Source organism: Pipistrellus hanaki (assembly GCF_964339955.1).
Source record: "Pipistrellus hanaki genome assembly, chromosome: 1".
NCBI lineage: Eukaryota > Metazoa > Chordata > Mammalia > Chiroptera > Vespertilionidae > Pipistrellus > Pipistrellus hanaki.
In genome coordinates, this window is record NC_140503.1 from 199,432,478 (window position 1) to 199,453,889 (window position 21,412).

The 21,412-nt window shown below is 39.6% G+C and overlaps 1 protein-coding gene across 1 annotated transcript in view; it reads right to left on the bottom strand.

Annotated features, from left to right (window-relative positions):
• LOC311631793 (cytosolic beta-glucosidase) overlaps positions 1–21,412 on the bottom strand; it is a 216,206-nt gene that overhangs the window by 186,420 nt on the left and 8,374 nt on the right. Inside the window, exon 3 of the mRNA XM_084902327.1 lies at positions 1,808–1,880. The gene's annotated coding sequence lies outside the window, so the exon portion shown is untranslated. The remainder of the gene's footprint in view (positions 1–1,807; positions 1,881–21,412) is intronic.

The window sequence follows — 21,412 nt, forward strand, 5'->3', positions numbered from 1 at the left end:
CTGAAACCGGTTTGGCTCAGTGGTAGAGTGTCGGTCTGCGGACTGAAAGGTCCCAGGTTCGATTCCAGTCAGAGGCATGTACGTTGGTTGCGGGCACATCCCTGGTAGGGGGTGTGCAAGAGGCAGCTGGTCTATGTTTCTCTCTCATGGACGTTTCTAGCTCTCTAGCCCTCTCCCTTCCTCTCTGTAAAAAAATCAATAAAATATATTTAATAAAAAAAAGAATAAGAAGAAATAAAATAGCAATAACTTGCGTGGAACTTACTATGTGACAGGAACTATTCTCATATATAATTTATTTATATTCTTAACTCTACACAAGACACATACTACTGTAATATTCACTTTCTAGAACATGAAGGAAAAACACAGGCAGGTAAAGCACAGACAAATTCACAGGACTAGTACGGAGTGAAATGGGGATTCTAACCCAGGCAGTACGTCATTTAGAATCTGTATTTCTAATCACAGCATTTCTAGTCACGTTCTGAAAATGTATCTGTATTAGTTTGCTAAGGCTGCTATAACAAAATACTGAGGGTGCCTTTAACAACAGAAATTTATTTCTCACAATTCCAGTTGATGCTAGAAGTCTAAGATCAAAGTGTTTGCAGATTTGGTTTCTTCTGAGGCCTCTCCTTAGCTTGCAAATGATCATCTTCTCCCCCATGTCCTCACATTGCTTTTACTCTGTGTATCTGTATAACTAGTGTCTCTATCTCTTCTTAGATGGGTTAGGGCCCACTCTTATAACCTCCTTGTACTTTCATTATGTCTTTAAAGGCGCAGTCACACTGGGTGTTATGAATTTAGGAACACAATTCAGTCCATACCTAACAGTCCCAAAACCTTCAGGTGGAAATCTCACCTCAGAAAACTGGGCTCATGATACCAGAGTAAATCACTTCACTAAAACAAATGTGGAAATTAGTGAAAAATAAACATTTAAACAACCTATTGAGATGTGAATGCTAGAGTAGCTAATTTTAGTTATATAAAGGGTAAGATCATGATATCATTGTAATTAGCTAGCTATCATGTTAATTATAATGGTAGGTAGGATACTAGAGGCATGTCATTTTGGCAGCTTCACCAGGAAGCTACAAGTTTACACTCCCCAGGAATCCAATAAAGGGGAGATAGACACATTCTCAGTAAAGTTGGGGGGTTAAGGAAAGGCCTTTCTGTCAATCATACCTGGGAATAGAAATTATTGGTCAGAATGGGCATGACTACTGCAAGGGCATAAACATTTGGAAATACATAATCCCCTAAACAAAGAAGTTCACTGTCTTGTGCTTTCATGGCCCTTATAACTCTTGTTCCCTGGCATTTTCCCCTGTGGCCCATGGCCATGCGGACCCACACACAATAGACTACTGAACTGCAACCAGCCTGATGCAGTGCTGGACCCGGCTACAAAGTGGAAAGGAAACTCTGAACACTGGCTCTGATGTTAGCTCTACTGAAACCCCAGCTCACTTCTCTATGACTGGACCAAGATTAATGGGACTTTGGAAACCCAAAGATGTAATTCCATGGAAATAAAACTTTCTACTATATCACATTCTCCTGTCCCAGTCTCAGAAAATTCCTCTTTGGGGATATCACAAGGACCCCACCCGCAACAGCAATCTGGGGAGAGGAGGCATGTTTTCCTCTCATAAAAGTCATAAGCAGGCTAAATGTGCACTAATAAGTTGAAGTGGATTGGGGGCCTTCAGAATCTACAACCTAGAAAAGCATCCTTGCTCTATCCACATCACTGGGCTTTTGTGAAGAGGAAACAAAATTAGCTAATACATACCCAACATTACATGACTTTCTTCATCCTTCATCCCTGAGCAAGAGGCGGTTTCTAACTGGAAACTCTTCTGTGCCTATGAGAAAGGGAAAACAATAATTTAATGGTCTACAAGATTTACTGCATGAAAATTTGAGTCAAATTGTAAGCTTAAAAATTACAGTAAGGTGCAGAACCCTGTTATTACCCTGAGTTATTGCCCTAGAGCTTCCAATTATATTTTCTAAACATCTATGAGGTCTGAGGGATATTTTCAGGGACAACGTTAATTGTTTATACATTTTTTAAATGTATGTATTATAAATATCTTGGTTTTACCCATTGTTTTGCAAATTAGTCATTTATATATTCCCAAAATATGTAGGCCTCCTGAGCTGAGCTTAGCCTCTTGAGCTTGGTGAACGTCTGAATATATCATTTTCAATAGAGACATTCTTTTAAATAAATGTATGCTTTCCTATTATGAAGGTAATGTCAATTGCCCAAAAAACGATAAGAAAATAAAAAAGCAAACTCAATGCATCTATTAAAAGCAGAGTAAGGAAATACATGATTTCAAAGTCATTTCAAGTAGCTGGTAACTACAATTCTAAAATTAAGTCAATTTACATACCCTAACACATTTTCATCTCTTAAAGGAGTTATATGAAGAAATCAACTTTTTGTAGAATGTCATGCTTTGGACAATCATTTAAATTAATGTTCCATAAATGACAATTCATCTTAGTTAGCAGATTAGTTCATATAATTAGTTTATATACCCATGACTGCGACAATAAAATTCTCTTAGTTATATAATTGTTCATAATTAGAATATTAAGTTACTGCCATAGTGTTTCAATTTCCAACCAAATTGATTTAATAATTATTTGGTGTTTACTTAGCTTATGTTTTAATTGCTAAATTTAGGTATCTACTTGAAAAGCTCAAATATAATTTGTTTAATAGGGGAAGAAGATAAAACATTTAGGTTAATGTCAGAGTAGTTAAATATCTTGGAAACAGATGGAAAGGATTTGACTCCTTTCTGATAGCAACCTAAAACTGAAAAAAATAAAATTATATATATATATATATATATATATATATATATATATAGCCTTATCCATACAGAACACAGACATAGTAGAGTTTTGTTTGAATCTGACTTTAAAATCTATGGTAATTCTCTATCATTTGTCTCTGACAGTCATATCACCAGGGAAGAATTAATCTATCAGGATTACTGTCTCTTTCTCTTTCTCTCCTCTGTCTGTTGCGATTATTCTTTTTCCTCCTCTCCTCTACTTTTCCACTTCCTTTTTGTTCTCTTTCCCTTTCCTTTCCTAATGTCAAAAAAGCTTACTTAATTAAACCACAACTACTACACATGACATCCTAGAACTTCATAATTAAGGCTTTACCTGTATAGAAATGGCTGTCATAGCCATGGCAGAAAATAATGGGTTTTGGAATATATGGTAGTTAGATCTAATCTATAATTTTTTATAGTTTCACACAAGGAAAGTCAAATAAGCAAGAATTAGTTATATTTCAACCTTATTCTACAAATAAAAATACTGCAATTAGGGAGATGTCATTTTCAAGTTTATTATTTCAAGGTTAATCTTAAGGCTCTAGTCTTTAGAAAACAGTTAGCTACTATGGGTTCAATTATGTCCCAATGCACATTTCTACCTTGAAGTCCTAACCTGTAGTCCCTGAGATTGTGACTTTATCTGAAGATAGTATCCTTTTTAAAAATATATATATATATATATATATATATATATATATATATATATATATATATATATATATTTTATTGACTTTTCCACAGAGAGGAAGGGAGAGGGATAGAGAGCTAGAAACATCGATGAAAGAGAAACATCAATCAGCTGCCTCCTGCACACCCCCTAACGGGGATGTGCCCGCAACCAATGTACATGCCCTTGACCAGAATGGAACCTGGAACCCTTCAGTCTGCAGGCCGATGTTCTATCCACTGAGCCAAAGTGGTTTCGGCCGAAGATAGTATCCTTACAGAGGTAACCAAGTTAAATGAAGCCATTAGACTGGGCCCTAATCTAAAGTAACTAGTCTTATTAAAAGGGGGAATTTGGCGACAGACACCATGCACAGAGTAAGTACTCCATGAGAACCTCAGGGAGATGCATGTAAGAGCTGAAGAACACCAGAGATTTCCAGAAAGCCACCAGAAGCTAGGGGAGAGGTGTGGAACGCCTTCTCCTCCAGGTCCCCAGAGGGAGCAAACCCCGCCAACATGTGGCTTTTGGAATTCTAGCCTCCAGAACCGTAAGGCAATACATTTCTGTTGTTTAAGCCACTCAGTTTGTGGTACTTTTGTTACAGCACCAACACTGTTTGGGGCCCAGGAAGGTATCCTCCATATCTCTTCTTTTGTGTCTGGACTGGTAGGGATAGAGACAAAAATATGTGATTGCAAAGCTGATGATGTTGGATGCTTCCAAGTTCAGGAAGAGTCTACTCTAAGAATTCACCTATCAGAGCCTTCCTCTCAGCATGAGCGCCAGTATCCTTTCCTATCAGTGAGTGGTCCAGGATGTCCTTCAGGAGGCACTCAGGAATTAATTAGCATAGTTGCCACACTGCACATGGCAGCTGATGGACATTGTGTAATAGTAATTAATATTACTCTCAAATTTGCATTATGTAATTTGAGATGTAATATATGTGTAACTTGACAACAACCCTTACATTAGCAATGTAATGGGCAGTGAATACAAGGAATGTGAACAGTTTTATTTAATACTGTGTTAAATATGACAATTATATTTTCAAAGAAGTATAAATTACAACTTTAATTAATTTTAGTTAAGATATTATTATTTGTATTTTATTTTAGTTTGAATAAACTAGAATAAAAACAACCAAACTTGTGAAAACTATTTTAACTTTTTGATATTTTATATTTATTTTGTGTGATAATGTATTGAAATGTATTCATTTTGAATACAATAGAATTGTTTAATCTCTTATATAATGTCTCTTAATAGACTATAACTCAAGGGAAAATAATGATTATAATAATATAATTACTGATACTGCTGAAATGGAGGCAAGAGAAATACATTTCATGGAATAAATACATAATAATTTATGTATTTTTATTTTATCAGTCGTCCTTCCATCAAGATAACACCTAGATATCTCCAATTAATAATTATGTTGAGTTGTCTACTATTTTTGCCATATATATGAAAAACATTAACACATATTTTTGAGTTTCTTAATGTAGAAGTGTACTTGTCAGAGTAGGCAATTAGGACACATTTTACATAAGAGTTGGTTGGCTTAACTTATGACTGAAATGTGGGGAAGAGGCTGCATTGTCTCTCTGCTTCAAGGCCCTCAAGTGTTCGGACAAGACTGCTCCCTTCTAAATGTAGGCCTGAAAGGTCAATTTTTGTTTGCACCTGTTTTAGTAGTGGCTATAACATAACTTCCCTTTGTGTGTGTGTGTGTGTGTGTGTGTGTGTGTATAAAAAATAGGATTACAGTTATAATACAAGTAAATAACACAATAATAGGTAAGTAATAATACAAAAAACTGTTTTGTATACTTACAATTATAACTTACTTTTACCCAACCCTACAAATATATATATATATACACACACACATATATATATATATATATATATATATATATATATATATATATATACACACACATACATACACACACACACAGGCCAGATTATTATGATCTCTGAACACATAATAATCTGGCCACTCAGTGTGTGTGTGTTTGTGTGTGTGTGTGTGTGTGTGTATTAGAGGCTCAATGCATGAATTCATGCATGGGTTGGGGGGTCAGGCCAGCCTGGCCAGGGGGAGGGGACATGGGCGGTTGGCCGGCCTGCCTGCGGGTCAAACTCCTGGTCAAGGGGGAAATTTGCATATTAGCCTTTTATTATATAGGATATACTCGGAGTGGCCAGGTTATTTCAGAGAGGAGGGAGGAGAGGGCAAGAGATAGAAAGATCAATGATGAAAGAGAATCATTGATCTGTTGCCTTCTGTACACCCCATGCTGGGGATCGAACCCACAACCCAGGCATATGCCCTGACCAGGTATTGAACCATGTCCTCTTGGTTCATAGGTCTACACTCAACCACTGAGTCATGCCAGCTGAGCAACAATGTTGTTTTAAAAGCAATTTATTTCCTACTAGAGGCCTGTGTACAAAATTCATGCACGGGTAAGGTCCCTAGGCTTGGCAGGTGATCAGGGATGATCTGTGGGGTGAATGGCGGGCCCCCACTGGCATCTGCCCTGGCCAGCCTGGTGCCACCTGCTCCCCAGTCCCCCCCGCCTCCCCCACTGCCAGATGACTCCCTCTGCAAGATGACCAGCGGGGTGACCAGAGAGATGTCCAGCTGCACCCATTTGGGGTCTGCAGGTTGTGGGCAGCTCCTGCATTGAATGTCTGTCCCCTGGTGGTCAGTGAATGTCATAGTGACTGGTCATTCTGCTGTTTGGTCGATTTGCATATTAGGCTTTTATTATATAAGATGATTTTTTAATATCATACAGACACACTCATCATCTTACCATGGGTTTATTCATTCTCCATCCTATAGCTTAACTTACATGCAGTTTCCTAACACATCAAAGTTAAAAGTTTTTGCTTGATTTTTTTTTGTTTATATTTTTTTATGCCAGTGAACCTAAGGACCCCCACCATTCCTTTAAAACTTGTCTGGTGACCAGCAGAGGAGGCTGCCTGACCCTCAGGAGAGTTGAGATGTCCTGGCATTCAGCAAGGGGTAGGGAAATAACTTATGGTCATGAGTTGGCAAACTTCTGAAGGTCATTTGGAAAGGAGCATCGATGAACATTTTTGGAAGACTTTATCTTATTAGGCAAAGCATTTAGGATCTATAAAGAAGTTGCAATATTCTTCCCCAAAATAAAACATTGGTGCCATATAAGGGAATCACAGAATTGTCCAGGGAGCAAATCATTAGAGATCTCTTTATTCTGAGAGATTTTTAATTTGTTTTTGTTTTCTTTGAGAAGGATGAGCATGGTACAGTACAACATAAACTGCACTAAAGAGGGAGAGAAGCTAAGAGAAAGCTTTAAAGTCCAGGTGAGAGTTACTCAAGTCCTGGATAAAGAGTTCAGAAAGGAGAGATTAGAAATCAGAGATGCTCCAGAATGCACAACTAAAAAAGACTTGGTGAATGAAGGAAGAAGCAACTTGGAATAGGAGGAAGAACACCAGACTTTCCAGCCTGGTAGATACCAAGTTTTGTTGATTACAGAGCAGCCCATTTTCCTCTTGAGCTTTACTTTTGCCATATGAACTGAAACCCAATTAAAAGTCTTTGAGCCAACAGGTTTCTACCATGGAAATGTAAAACCCACAAATGCAGGAATGTTCAAACAACAGATAATTTAACCCTGATCCAAGTGATACCTTGCACACCTGCGTACCATACTGAAAAGTATTCATGAAAACACTTAGGACCTTAAAATTTAAAAATAATTTGCCTCCCTCTTGAGGGGTCTGGCGCCTGGTTAAAAAGCAATGTGTGATTTTTCAGGTCTGACCGTAGTCAATTACCAAGGCTATACCCAGCAGGCCTCCCAGGAAAGCTGCCCTCTCAACACCAGACATGGGGCACAGCCAGTGCCCAGCAGCCTCTGAAGGGAGATGCAGTCAAGGACCGGGGCCCCCTCTCTGGCCATACTTCTATGCTTATCTGCACTCCTAGCCCAAGCTCCTACATTCTAGCATTCTTTATCTGAGGCCTTCAGCCGAGGTCTTCTCTAGGCGCCTCTGCCAAGGCCTTCTTATGTGGGAAGAAAATCTTGAAGACAGTGTCCCCCACTCTCAGCATCCAGTACTTTTCCATTCCTCGCCCTTCCCCCGCCAATTGGGGTGCATAGAGATGCCAAAGCCTTTTGTTGGGGGAGTGTCCCCTCAACAGTGGGACAAACCCAATATCTCTGATCTTGGAGCAGTGCTTCATTTCATGCGGACAAATGGAACATAAGAAGATGGCATTTCCCCCAGTTTTAGCCTCTTGCTTGCACCACCTCAGTAAATGATTGAAGACTTAACTCTTTTATTTTTGGCCTGTTACTTTAACCAGCTACTCTGACATCTGGCAGCTCAGCTCTCTCTTTCCCAGCTCACTTGAGCTCCTGATATGTCTGTTGATGCATCTGGGTTATCACATATCCTAAGTGATAAAATGAGGCCAACATCCCCTGCTCTTGAGTTGGGTGATTCTTCCCGACAAAGAAGCAAGAATGGACACTGAGTCCTAACCAGTTTGGCTCAGAGAATGGAGCATTGGCCTGCGGACTGAAGGGTTCCAGGTTCAATAAAGCAGCAACAATTTCCCTCCCTGGCACTTTCTATCTTCCCTCCATCCCTTACCCTGCCCTATTTATAGCATCCTACCTATATCTTCAGTTGTATCCTTATGCACTCCCTCTCCTGTCACTACAACAAAAGGCCTGATTTATCCACGGCCATATCCTCAGCATGAGAACAGAGCTTAATCATTAGTAAGCACACAGTGGGTCAAACACATAAATGAGCTTCTGGTTCTGTAGCGGTAACATTGGCATATTCAAGGCTGTAGACATTAATGTGAGAAAAAATGAGGATGGGACAGGGCTCTCGTCGAGAACTACGTCGCAAACAACACACAAATAGCCACGGGGATATGAATTGTTATTAAAAACCTACGAGTGGTTAAGATATGGAGCAAAATTATAATTTAATGCCACTGTAAGCTGGTAATTTTTCACATAAAGAAAAAAATTGGTTTCATAATCACAGACTGTACCCCTAACCTTGGCTAATCATCTTGCAAATGTGCGCGATTAGTCACAATGGGTAACGTGGAAGAGAGTGTCAGCGACTCGGACAGCACCATCCATCACTGGTGCAGGGGAAATAACTCAAGCTCTGTTCCTCCTAATGGCGGGTCAGGAGCATCAATTTTGTGCTGCAAGGTGCCATGCAGACCAAATTCCTTAAAATGCACCAAAATTTGGATAACTACCCTCTCACACTGCTAACATTATCCGGTGAAATCAACGGCTTTCACCTCTAAAGAATGTGCCGTAGTTAGGAAAGCAGCAACCCAATTAAAAGCATAAAAAGTAACCCTGCAATCAATCTTATTGGTTGTTTTGATAGAACATCCAAATGTATGGCTATATAAAGAAACAGCATTTCATCAAAGTGTCAGAAAAGCCAACTCACTTTTTTTTATGGAAACGAACAATTTGATTCCAATTGCCCTTCAATACAAACACCATATGTTGAAAGGGGGTGACATGGCATAATATATGGCCCTGTGTGGAATTCTAGTTGCATCAGTTGTAGGATGTAAGGTTTTAGGACTGGCAGGTGAATATAAAGGAATCAGAAGAACCTCTAAGGATAGTCAGGAAGGTAAAATGCTAAGTGAATTAGGTATCTAAAGACATTAAAGATGACAGAAAGGGATTTGTCAACTGTTTGGAGCAAGAGAAAATGATGGGATAGGCCTAGAGTTTAAATACTATAATGTTAACAGGTGATAGAACATGAAAATTTTTCTATTTGCTCTCCTTCAAGTTGGAAAGGTCCAATTTAAAAAGGAATTAGAGCCCAAGATAGTTGAGAAGATAGCAAAAAGGGCACATAGCCACTTTAAGTGAATTTTAGTCCCTAACTCCAAGCAAATTACATCCTCAGGAGCTGAAGGAATTTGCAGATGGAATCTAGGCACCACTATTTGAAAAGAGGGGACGCGAGGAAACTGAAGGAAACTCTATGTTGCTGTTTTCTTTCCTTTTTTTCTTTTAAATGGTAATTACATTCTTATTTTATTAAGTGGCAGACATAAATTTCAGGAAAATCTATGATTGGGTTTATTTAGCATAAGCATGTTAACAATCTAGAAAATAATGTAGGGACGGTTATACAGCAATAAGAACTTATAGGCACAAAGTGAAAAGTAAACTCATCTGCCAAAACCAGTTTGACTCAGTGGATAGAGCGTCGGCCTGCAGACTGAAGGGTACTGGGTTCAATTCCGGTCAAGGGCATGTACCTTGGTTGGGGGCACATCCCCAGTGGGGAGTGTGCAGGAGACAGCTGATATTGTAGATGTTTCTCTCTCATTGATATTTCTGATTCTCTATCCCTCTCCCTTCCTCTCTGTACAAAATCAATATATATATTTTAAAGTGAACTCATCTGCATTATTGTTCTGCTTTTGGTTTTTGCTGGTCTATTTTCTTTCCAGATAAGAGGGTCCAGGTTTGCTAGGAAGAGCTCCTTGAGTTTTGGAGGCAGGGGCTTAATGTGAATTTGAATTCTTAGAGGCATTTGGGAGGTCCTAAATCATTTTTTCCCCATAAGATCCTGAGGACCATATCCATTCATCTTCTTTCTCCCTCTCTCTCTCTCTCTCTCTCTCTCTCTCTCTCTCTCTCTCTCTCACACACACACACACACACACACACACACACACACACACACACTGCTGCCCAAAAAGCTGTTATACAGATCTTGTAGGCTAACCAAAGTGGAGCACCTTGCACCCTTCCTGGCACCAGGTTGACCTAGTCCCATGTGTTAGTGGAAATCCTCCATTTCTGCAGGTCTACATTCCCTCAGAGCGGGGCATCAGATACAGTAACCCTCCTGGCTCCTGTTTCTTAGCTTTAAGCCCATATTTCTACACTATATTTCTGGTCTCAACAGATGATGAATTGCAGAGACATTTGGGAGGTCCTAAGTCATTTTGCTATATCAGTTATTGGAGCTAAAAAAAAAAAAATCTGAAAAGTTAAATTTCCAGTGTCACTTCCTTAAGCAACCATACCAATATAGCTAGTGCTAACCCTGAGATAAGATAGTAATCAGGCAATATATGTTCTGACTACCCTTGAAGTAGAGAAGAATATTCCAAAATTTCCTTAGGTTGTTGGCATTTCCACTGAGGGTCTAAGTCACCTGGAATCTTCAGCCTCTGAAATCATGGGAGAACTAACTCCTGAGGTGGGACCCGCACTCATTCCTGGCCCAACTCACTCCAAAGCCCACCGTGAGGAATATCCTGGAATAGGCAACGTGAATGTCTCCCACAGCAGCTTCTTTGAGTCATCTTACTGGACTCACCAAGCTTTGAACCTTGCCACCCGCCACCCCCCCTACCCCCATCTCTGTTGATAGCCTGTAACTTCCCAATTATCTGACCTGTTCTGTATTTATCTTACATAATCTCTCAGTCTCCCTAATAGTCAGAGCATGCTTCCAAATCCCTGAATTTCCTCTGTTCCTTGGGTGCCTGGTCTTGACTTTCCTAAAAAAGCACACTCCCAATAAGGAGCCTCCAAATAAGGGGCCTACTCTGTCCTTTCCTTGTTTAAGGATACTATAAAATAGTTTACTCATAATAAAATAAAAACTCAGCTCATCCTGTCCGGCCAGTGGGACTTAGTTGGTTGAGCATTGGGCCATGTACCAGGAGGTCTCAGGTTCCATTCCTGCCAGGCACATGCCTGGGGTTGTGGGCCCAAATCCCAAAAGAGGATGTTCAAGAGGCAGCAGATATCTCTCTCTCTCTCTCTCTCTCTCTCTCTCTCTCTCTCTCTCTCTCCAATAAAAACATTAAAAACAAAACCAACTCAGATCATCCCAAATTGGAAGCTCAGGAAGAATACCTGATAGAGAGAGTGTGTCCTCTTTTTATTTGTGTGGTGGGGGGTGAGGGCAGTAGAAAGGATAGAACAAAGAGGGTCAATATTTACAGAGAAGAGCTTTAAGCTTTCCTCTCCTCTGTATAATTTTACAGAGCTGTGGACTAATTTCCAAGCAAAGATGAGGAGAGTCCAGGCTGGGTGTCTCCAAAGCTCATTTGAGTGGATAAAACTCCATCCTATTTCCAATTAGCCTTTCAGTGTCAGGTACTACCGTAGCGGTTGCTATGCCTTAAATTCCTTACGTAGAGTGTCTGTGACTAAAGGAGGCTGAGCACTGTGCAGTTTGCAGTTGTTGAGGAAGTTTTCTTGGAAGAGGCTATCCTAGCATTCTTGTCAGCAAGGAATTTCCTTTGCTTCCGGATTCTGGTTACTAGTCTGAAACACAATTGTGAGAATTTTTCTTGGAAAGCCTTAGAATTTCATATTTTTATTGTGCTCTTGTTATCAAAGCATGAGGGCCTCTACATGTTCATGTCTTTTGGCTGATATTACAATATTTCAGAATTACCTTCATAGAATACCCCCCTTCTTTTTCTGTGTCTCAAATAAGGTAAATACTGGGAATATGAAAGAAAAGTGTGGTCCCAAGTCATCACCTGGGTTAGTTCTATATAAAGGATGCACTGTATAGAAAAATAAACTTGTTTATCTGAAAGGGGGTCATCTCGGGTATAAAACATTCAGAAGGAACTTGCATGACCTCATTGCTTAAAATTATGTCCAGTAGGCAGGACATGTATAGATAATAAAAGACTTGTACCACTTGTAAAAAGAGTTGTACCACATTCCAACCTACTTGACATCATTGAGCCAAGGTCACTTCCCAGCTAAGGGCTCGGGAAACATTCAAAATTCATTTCAAGAATTCATATTGCTTTTGCAGGCTGATATCAAGAGAGCTATTTGGGTTAGACTCCCTCCCAAAATTGCTCAAAGTGCTTATAATTTCATTTCAAACATCTGCTTCAACAATCAGCTCTGTGCTGGTTTTAGCAACACATTGACTGACAGACGCCATTCTTCCTGACAATAGTTCTGATTCAAACTCAGCATGAGTGGTGAGAATTTGTAGTTGAAATCCTTATCTGAGCTGTCACCATCATGTCTTATCAACTCCAGGCAAATGGCCATCCCTCGATGGTGCAGACCACGAAGATTGCCGTAAATAAGAATGTTAAAAGAACTGGACTCCAGTGTTTGCCAGATTGTTTTATCCCCCAAGGTTTAACATTTTCATTTTCAACAACTGAAATTGAATTTTCCGAATTAATCATTGGATGGAGGAAAGAGGGAGGTGACAATTCAAGTCAAGACCTGCTTCTAAAGCAAAAGTCAGTCTTCCATCCGTTTTCATGAGCTAAGAATGGTTTTTGTAATTTTTTAAAATAAATATTTGTATTGATTTCAGAGAGGAAAGGTGAGGGGAAAGAGATAGAAACATTAATGATGAGAGAGAATCATTGACTGGCTGCCTTCTACACACACCCTACTGGGGATAGAACCTGCAACCCAGGCATGTGCCCTTGACCGAAATCAAACCTGGGACCCTTCAGTCTGCAGTCTAAGGCTCTATCCACTGAGCCAAACCAGCTAGGGCTAGTTTTTGTATTTTTAAATAGAGTTGGGAAACCAAAAGAATAAAACTTCATGACACATGAATATTACATGAAATGCCAACTTCAGTTTTCATTTATAAAGTTGAACTGTAAGAGGGTGGCGTTCACTAATTAATGTACCACTACTTTGACAACAGCAGTTGCAAAATGGACTCCCTAGCCAGCCAAGGCTGAAATATTTACCATTTGGCCCTTTATAGAAGACACCAGAACCCTGCTTAACATTCTGAAGACAAACGAAAGAAAACAATAAAAACAAACCAAACACCTTTTCTGGAAGTCAGCCCCATATATTTACCTATTTTGTCAAAGGACAAAATTTTGCTGGAGACATTGTAAAGGGCTAGACTAGGTATTTATCTTTAAAAGACATAAATGGGCAAAAGAGAGCTTTCATTCGATGACTTCTTGGTAAGGTATTCTTTCCTTATGACTCAGAGACAAGGGGATCCTTAGAAATGCCCCCTCCGGGGCATCTGGCAGGAGTTCTCAGCTCTGTCTCCTAAAAACTGAGTGGAGACACAAAGAAAAGAAAACAATCTTTCTCCCTGGATTCCTGCAACAGCTGAAGAAAGTCAGCTGGAGTTTCTATGCTCATTAGTAAAACCCAGAAGCCACGTCATAAAAAAGCTGTTCCACCAGCGGTAGAGGATTCCGTCAGCTCCATGCTGGGGCTGGAGGGCAGACTGGGTGTGGTGTGCAGGGCAGGTGATTGTGTGCCGAGAGTGTTAGTGGGTTTTGTTCCTTTGCAGTTTAAATCAGCGTTCACTTCCTCTGTTGTTCCAGAGGCTATTTGAGAAGGGTTGATATATAATAAAATAGATATTGTTCGAGGTAAAGAAAGATTTCTTCAGATCTTCCTTGTCACTAAGTAATCTCATTAACCGTAAAACAAGAAATTAAATAATGATAGAGATTTATCACCAGTCATGAATTATTACATTATTTGGTTTTGAAATGCCACACTCGGGTTTTATTCTTTCTTTTGTTCCTCTTCCTCTGCTGCAAACTCCTTCTCTGATGCCTTCTTCTCTCCCAAAGTTTAAAATTTTAATTTCTTTAGCATAGAATTTAGGGGTGTCGAACTCAATCAGAGAAGGGGCCAAAATCTAAAATCCAGCCTAAATCGCGGGCCGAATGGTTTACTGAACAGTCATAAACTGACAATGTCATAAACTGACAGCGGAGTGCAGTGATGACAGCGCGGTGCGGGCCACATTGCAAGGCCTGGCGGGCTGGATTTGGCCCGCGGGCCTTGTGTTTGACACATGTGGCATAGATGCTAGCAAATCTCTTTTCCTTTCTCACTTAGAAAATCTTACCCTCACCTATACTTCGAAGACCATTTATATGCTCTAACAAAAAATAAAATAAAATATCCCAGCCCTTGCTGCAAACTGCAGACTCTAACACATAGAGCCATTCTATACCACCACTGAATGATTCAAATGGACCTGGGTCTCAGCATGCCCCAGCAGCATGCATGACCCTCCTATGCAAACTGCTCTTCCTCTAGGGCCATAGTTGGCAAACTGCGGCTCTCAAGCCACATGCAGCTCTTTGGCCCATTGAGTGTGGCTCTTCCACAAAATACCACAGCCTGGGTGAGTCTAATTTGAAGAAGTGGTGTTAGAATTTAAGTTAGCTGAAACCGGTTTGGCTCAGTGGATAGAGCGTTGGCCTATGGACTATAAGGTCCCAGGTGCGATTCCACTCAAGGGCATGTACACTGGTTGCGGGCACATCCCCAGTAGCAGGTGTGCAAGAGGCAGCTGGTCGATGTTTCTCTCTTATTGATGTTTCTAACTCTCTATTCATCTCTCTTCCTCTCTGTAAAAAAAAAATCAATAAAATATATATATTTTTTAAAAAAGAAGTTTAAGTTTTAAAAATTTGGCTCTCAAAAGAAATTTCACTCGTGAACCTTTGATATTTGGCTCTGTTGACTAATGAGTTTGTCGACCACTGCTCTAGGGTCTTCTTGATAAACAACCAGTCAAGTCACCCTCAGGCACCCAGTCAAGTCAAAAAACTGGGGGGCATCTTCACTATCTCCCTCTCTCCAAAAATCACAAAAAGGAGTTTTGTAGTTTCTTAACTACGTATCATTATATATGCCCATTTCTCTTTATCCCTATTCCCACCATCCTAGCTTAAGCTGCAATCTCTCCTCTCCAGCTAGAAACCTAGCATTGTTTCATAGAATCTATTCTTATGCAGACCTTTCTCCATCTCCCTCCAATTCCCACCCAGGAGCCAAAAGAAGTACATAAAACAGCAACTTTTCTTGTGTCTTCCCTCTCTTTCAACCCTTCAATGGCTTCCAACTGTAATTAAGGTGAAAAACAAAGTTCTGAATGAACAAAGACACACCCCTGTCAGATCTTACCATTGCCTCCCTCACCAGTCCCCATGGATGGCACAATGTCCTTCCATCTGAATCCCTGACAAATTGGTCTTTTATCATTTTCCCCAATCTTCTATTTTCTTCCAGTTGCAGGAGCCTTCCAGGGGCATCTCTCTCTTTCTAAGCTCAGCTAAAATGTTACTTACGACAGAACTCCCTCAAGACCACTTAAATCTATCAGACAGGGGAAGCCATTGAGCCTCAGAAGGGCCCTCATCTGCAGTTTCCATCTCTAAGCTCCCAGGAATCTCCTTGGTTGCTAAGCAAATTGATTCACCTTTTCCCCAGTGCCCTGATCTACATTTAAAGGGGTATTAAAAAGAGCAGCTTTGGTTCAAAGGACTTCCTCAGGGCAATAGATACTTTCTTGCTTTATAGTTTTTTATGGTTACATAGTCATGTTTTTTACACTTAGATAATTTAGAGGCTTCCTTCAGGAGATTCTTCTTGGAATAAATCTACTCTCATGATTCGCTGTCTACTGATGGCAAACATTGAAAAACAGATTTACAATTTTTGCTCTCAGTCTATTTTTAAATCATTTTAGTTTTTTTCTTACAAAGTCAATATATGTATGTGCAGAATTTATTTCAAAATAAAATATAAAAACATGCCACACATCCCTGGCGGTGTGGCTCAGTGTTTGAGCATCAACATATGAACCAGGAGATCATGGTTCCATTACTAGTTAGGAACATGCCTGGGTTGCAGGCTCCATGCCCTGTAGGGGGCATGCAAGAGGCAGCCAAGCTATGATTCTCATCATTGATGTTTCTATCTCTCTCTCTTTCTCCCTTCTCTGAAATAAATAAAAATGTATATTTAAAAAATTGTTCAGAATGAATTGCTCACAGCTTATTCTCTCCCAGGTAATGTATCCATTATCAAGATTCTATCTATCCTTCCTAAAAGTACTCCAAATGTATGTATGTGTATATATACATATATATATATATATATATATATATATATATATATATATGTATATATACACACACACAGTATTTTTCGGACCATAAGACGCACTTTTTTTCCCCCAGAAGTGGGGGGGAAAAGTCCCTGCATCTTATGGTCCAAATATAGCCTACACATATACTGTAAAAAAAAAGTTTTTTTACTTGCCCGGCTCTGTGTGGTCTCTGTGTGCTTGCCCGGCTCTAAAATGGTTCTAAATCCTGCTGTTTATTTTACAGGGTTGATTACATGTGTTTATGACTGTGATGTTGGGTTTTAATGCACATAAAATATTTTAGGACACTATTTGTTTCAGAATCTTTTTTTTTTCATTTCCCTTCTCTAAAAACTGGTGCGTCTTATGGTCCGGTGCGTCTTATGGTCCGAAAAATACGGGGTGTGTGTGTGTGTGTGTGTGTGTGTGTGTGTGTATATATATATATATATATATATATATATATGTGTGTGTGTGTGTGTGTGTGTGTGTATGTATATAAAAGCCTAGCAACCGGAATGGCGGAATGACCAGAACCACCTGAATGACTGGTGTTTATGACACATACTATGGCAGCCAACCAGCCTGATCCAGGCCCGATTGGCCCCCAACACCTCGGTCGGGAGCAGGGCCAGCTCGCCAACCACCTGCCCCCCCCCCCCCCCCGCCCAATCAGCCCAGCCTGATGGGCCCCCATCGGGGTGGGCCAGCCAGATCCCACCTGTGCAGGAAATGGTGCACCAGGCCTCTAGTATACAAATAATACAAATACACCCCTCTCCTCTGACATACACATTTATTTGTAGAAATGAGGATCTACTGTAGCTCTTTTTTCACTTAGCTAGAAGGTCAGCACAGCACACAGGGATCCTCAACTTTTTGCTTGAGGTGATGTGTCATCCCTCTGTGGTTTAACATAATTCATCAAATGCATTCTGTTTCTTCAACTTGTTAATAGACATATATGTTATTTCCATTTTTTTGGCATTACAAGAAACATGAGCCAATGTTCCAGGAAATTGCTATATCAAAGGGTATTTCCTGTTAGTCTTTTTGAAAAGATACCAAGTTTTCCTACAAAAAAGCTGTATCCCTAATTTACAGCATTGTGATTATAGTTAGTAATATATCATGCATTTGAATATTGCTAAGATAATACATTTTAAATATTCTCACCACCATAAAAACGGAAATGATAACTATGTTCCAGGATGGAAGTATAACTAACAATTAGTGGTAATCATTTTGCAATTTATAAATTCATCAAATCAAAAGGCTGTACACCTTAAACCTACACAATGCTATATGTTGATTATATCTCAATAAAGCTGGGGGGGAAGCAAAAAAAAAAAAGTACCTATTTGTATGGCCTCAAACTATATAGAAGAATATTATTTGTTTAATTTTTTCTAATGTGATGAATGCAAATTAACATCTTGATTTTTGTGGATGGCTTTGTTTACTGGCATTTCTTTAATTACCAGTGAGGCTGAGCATCTCTTTATATTTCACACCTTTCCTTTTTCTCTTTCTGGGAAATAGCTATGCATACATTTGACCTGTTGGATGTTTTCTTATTAATTTGTGTTCTTTTTTCATATAACAATAATAATAATATTAATAAAATATTCCTCCACCTTATATACTTCAAAGTTCTTTTTAGCAACTTGACTTTTGATTTCGTTTTACATTATATGTTCAAGCAGAATATAACATTTTATGAGATAAGATTAATATATTTGAGCTCTGTGTCTTGTGGTATATATGTGTACACACACACATACACCTATATGATTATAGGTATGCATATAAATATGATTTTAAAACATGTTTTATGATTTTTAAATATTTAAAACTTTGCTCTCTCTGTTACGAAAGAGAGAAATCTACTGATAAGCAGTGAACAATAATAGCTGGTAACTTTTAAATAGCAATTATCCTTTGCTGAAAGAATTTAAAGACCTTCATAGCAGCAATTAAATAAATGTCCTCCCCAACTGACCACAAATATCTTGAAGGTGGCAACCAAGCCCATTTTATTCAGTAAATGGCTCTTGGCACTGAGAAAAGTATTTTATGCACAGTAAACTCAGCAATAACATTTATACATTCAATAAAAGGAATACTGAAAATAATCTGTATCTTTAAATTTATATTAGTAATGTATGTGCACTCTAAAAAATAACAAAAATCATAAAAAAATAAAGACCTTGGCCTGGTTGCTCAGTTGGTTGTGCACCATCTTGAAGACCAAAGTGGGTTCAATTCCTCTTCAAGGCACATACCTAGGCTGAGGGTTTGACCCCTAGTCGGGCCAGACAGGAGGCAACTGATAGATGTTCCTCTCTCTCACGGATGTGTATGTGTCTCTCTCTCCCTTCTTCTCGCCCAAAAATCAATGGAAAAAAATTTCCCTCCTCCAATGAGAATACACACACACACACATATATATATACTAGAGGCCCAGCGGATGAAATTCGTGCATGGGTATGGTCCCTAGGCCTGGCCTGCAATCAGGACCATCTTCCCTGATTGCAAGTAGCCAGCCTTCCCCTTTCCCTACACCCCTCCAAACCTCCCCTCCCCCTCCCCCCACCCCCAGTTCCCCATTTGCCATCAGGCAATGGATGCCTGCCTTCTGGAGGGAGGGACCAAGAGGTGGTCAATGCGCCCCATAGTGACTGGTTGAGCGGTTGTTCTGGTCGTTCCACCCTTAGGGTCAATTTGCATATTACCCTTTTATTATATATGCCGTTAAAATTTGCCTGCAGGCCTCCCATCCAGTAACAACTGTGATTAACATTTTGGGACATTTATTTCCTTTTTTTGTTTGTTTGTTTGTTTGTTTGTTTGTTTAACTGATATACTATAAGAGGTAAATATAGCATTAGACAGTTTTTTCTGCCATCAATTATATATTTGGGGAACTCACCCTATCCTATATTTGTTCCAAGAGGTGTATTTTCAACCCAGGCCAGATCAGTCAAAGGACTTCATTCCTCCACTCCTCCTTCAGGATTGCAACCCAAGAGAGGCCAGTCATAGCCCCCACTGGGAACACTGGGAGAGAGGACTCTGGTTTTGCTGGGATTTTACAATATGAAGATGATGGTGGAGCTACCAATGACTATTCAGTTATCTGGTAAGTGGTCCTTGCCAGAGAACAAAACCAGCCAGGTGAGAAGAGATGGCAAGTGAAAGACCTGGGGACATCGCTTCAGCTTCTGGGTCCAGCTATGTCTGAAGCACCTTCCTAATCACAGGAATCAATCCTATATTCCCTTCGTGTTTAAGCTGGAGTTGTGCTTCTGTCACTTTCACCTGCAATAGTTTTTTCTTAAAATATATTTTATTGATTTTTCACAGAGAGAAAGAGAGAGGGACAGAGAGCTAGAAACAGCAATGAGAGAGAAACATCAACCAGCTTCCTCTTACACACCTCCTACTGAGGATGTACTCGCAACCAAGGTACCTGCCCTTGACTGGAATCGAACTTAGGACCTTTCAGTCCCCAGGCCAATGCTCTATCCACTGAGCAAAATCAGTTAGGGTTCACCTGCAGTAGTTTTGACAAATATAGGAGTTTGATAGAATTCCATGGTGATATGAGGAGGGACCTAAGAAATAAGTGATCCTTAACTCTCCTCTGTTCAGTCTTACTATGGGGAGGAGAGAGGATGGGTACACAAAGCAAAGGAGAACAAAAGCAGAAAGTATTCTTAGAGGGCTGAGGAACCAATAACCCCTGAGATTCTCAAGGAATGATTAGGCACAGCACTGGACAGAGCCCTAGACAGAATCTCCCTCTCTCCTAAGAGTCTTTATAAAGGGCAGGAAGAAAGCAGGTTCACAGATGTGAGTACAGGCAACACAAAGTGTATTATTGTCTTATTATTTATTAATTACTGTATTATTTTCCATTCTAACAACTGTAAACCTATTTTTGCCCCACCTTGTACATTGCCTCATTATTTGCCAGCAGGTTGTTTTGATTATATATTCCCATTAGAAAGGGCTGTGTTTTATATAATGAAGATTAGGGAAGCTAATTAAGTGGATTTAGAACTTAATATATAGATTTTTTTTACAGCCAAGCAGGCTTCAATTAGATGAGTAACTTTGCCTGATTCATAGAAGACTCTACCAGTGAGAGCATCAACTATTCAAATAGTTCTAAGAGTTAAGTGCACATGTGAGAAGTTTCAATGCAGAGTGAACTTAGCTAAGTGTTGACTTCATAAATAAAAGCATTGTTTAAGTTTCCTTACAACAATTAGATTGTGGTTATTTGTTATCACGATGAGACACCTTAATAAATGGTGAAATATTATCCATTCTTTGACTCATTCATTCATTCATTTATTCATTTCATTCATCTATTCATTGGACAAACACTTATGGAGTGCCTACTGCATGCCAGGCACTGTTCAGGGCTGGGGACACAGTATTAAATAAGACAAAAGCTTTCCCTGCATGGACCATACCTCTGAAGCATCTCAGGTGTATTGAACTGAACTTACAAAGTCTGTGTATTAATCTGTATTATGATGGGTGTTCACTTGCAAAGAAATGTGAACAATTGGGGTCATTACCTGGACAAATGGGACATGCAAGTCAGACCCTGAAGAGAGGATAGACGTGCTTCCTCCAGAATTTTCTGCATAATTGTTTTAATTCTCCATTTTGCCTTGCTAGTAGAACTGTCTAGGAATTGGCTAAGAATGTTCACAGCACTGTGTGTGGAGGAATTTAGAAATCTAGAGATGAAAGGGGCTGATATATTCATAATTGTAATCTCGTGTCACTACAGATGACATGCTTTTGTAATTTATAATGTTTACAATGACAGGTTAGCATTACACAGGATTTTTTTTCCCAGTAATTGACT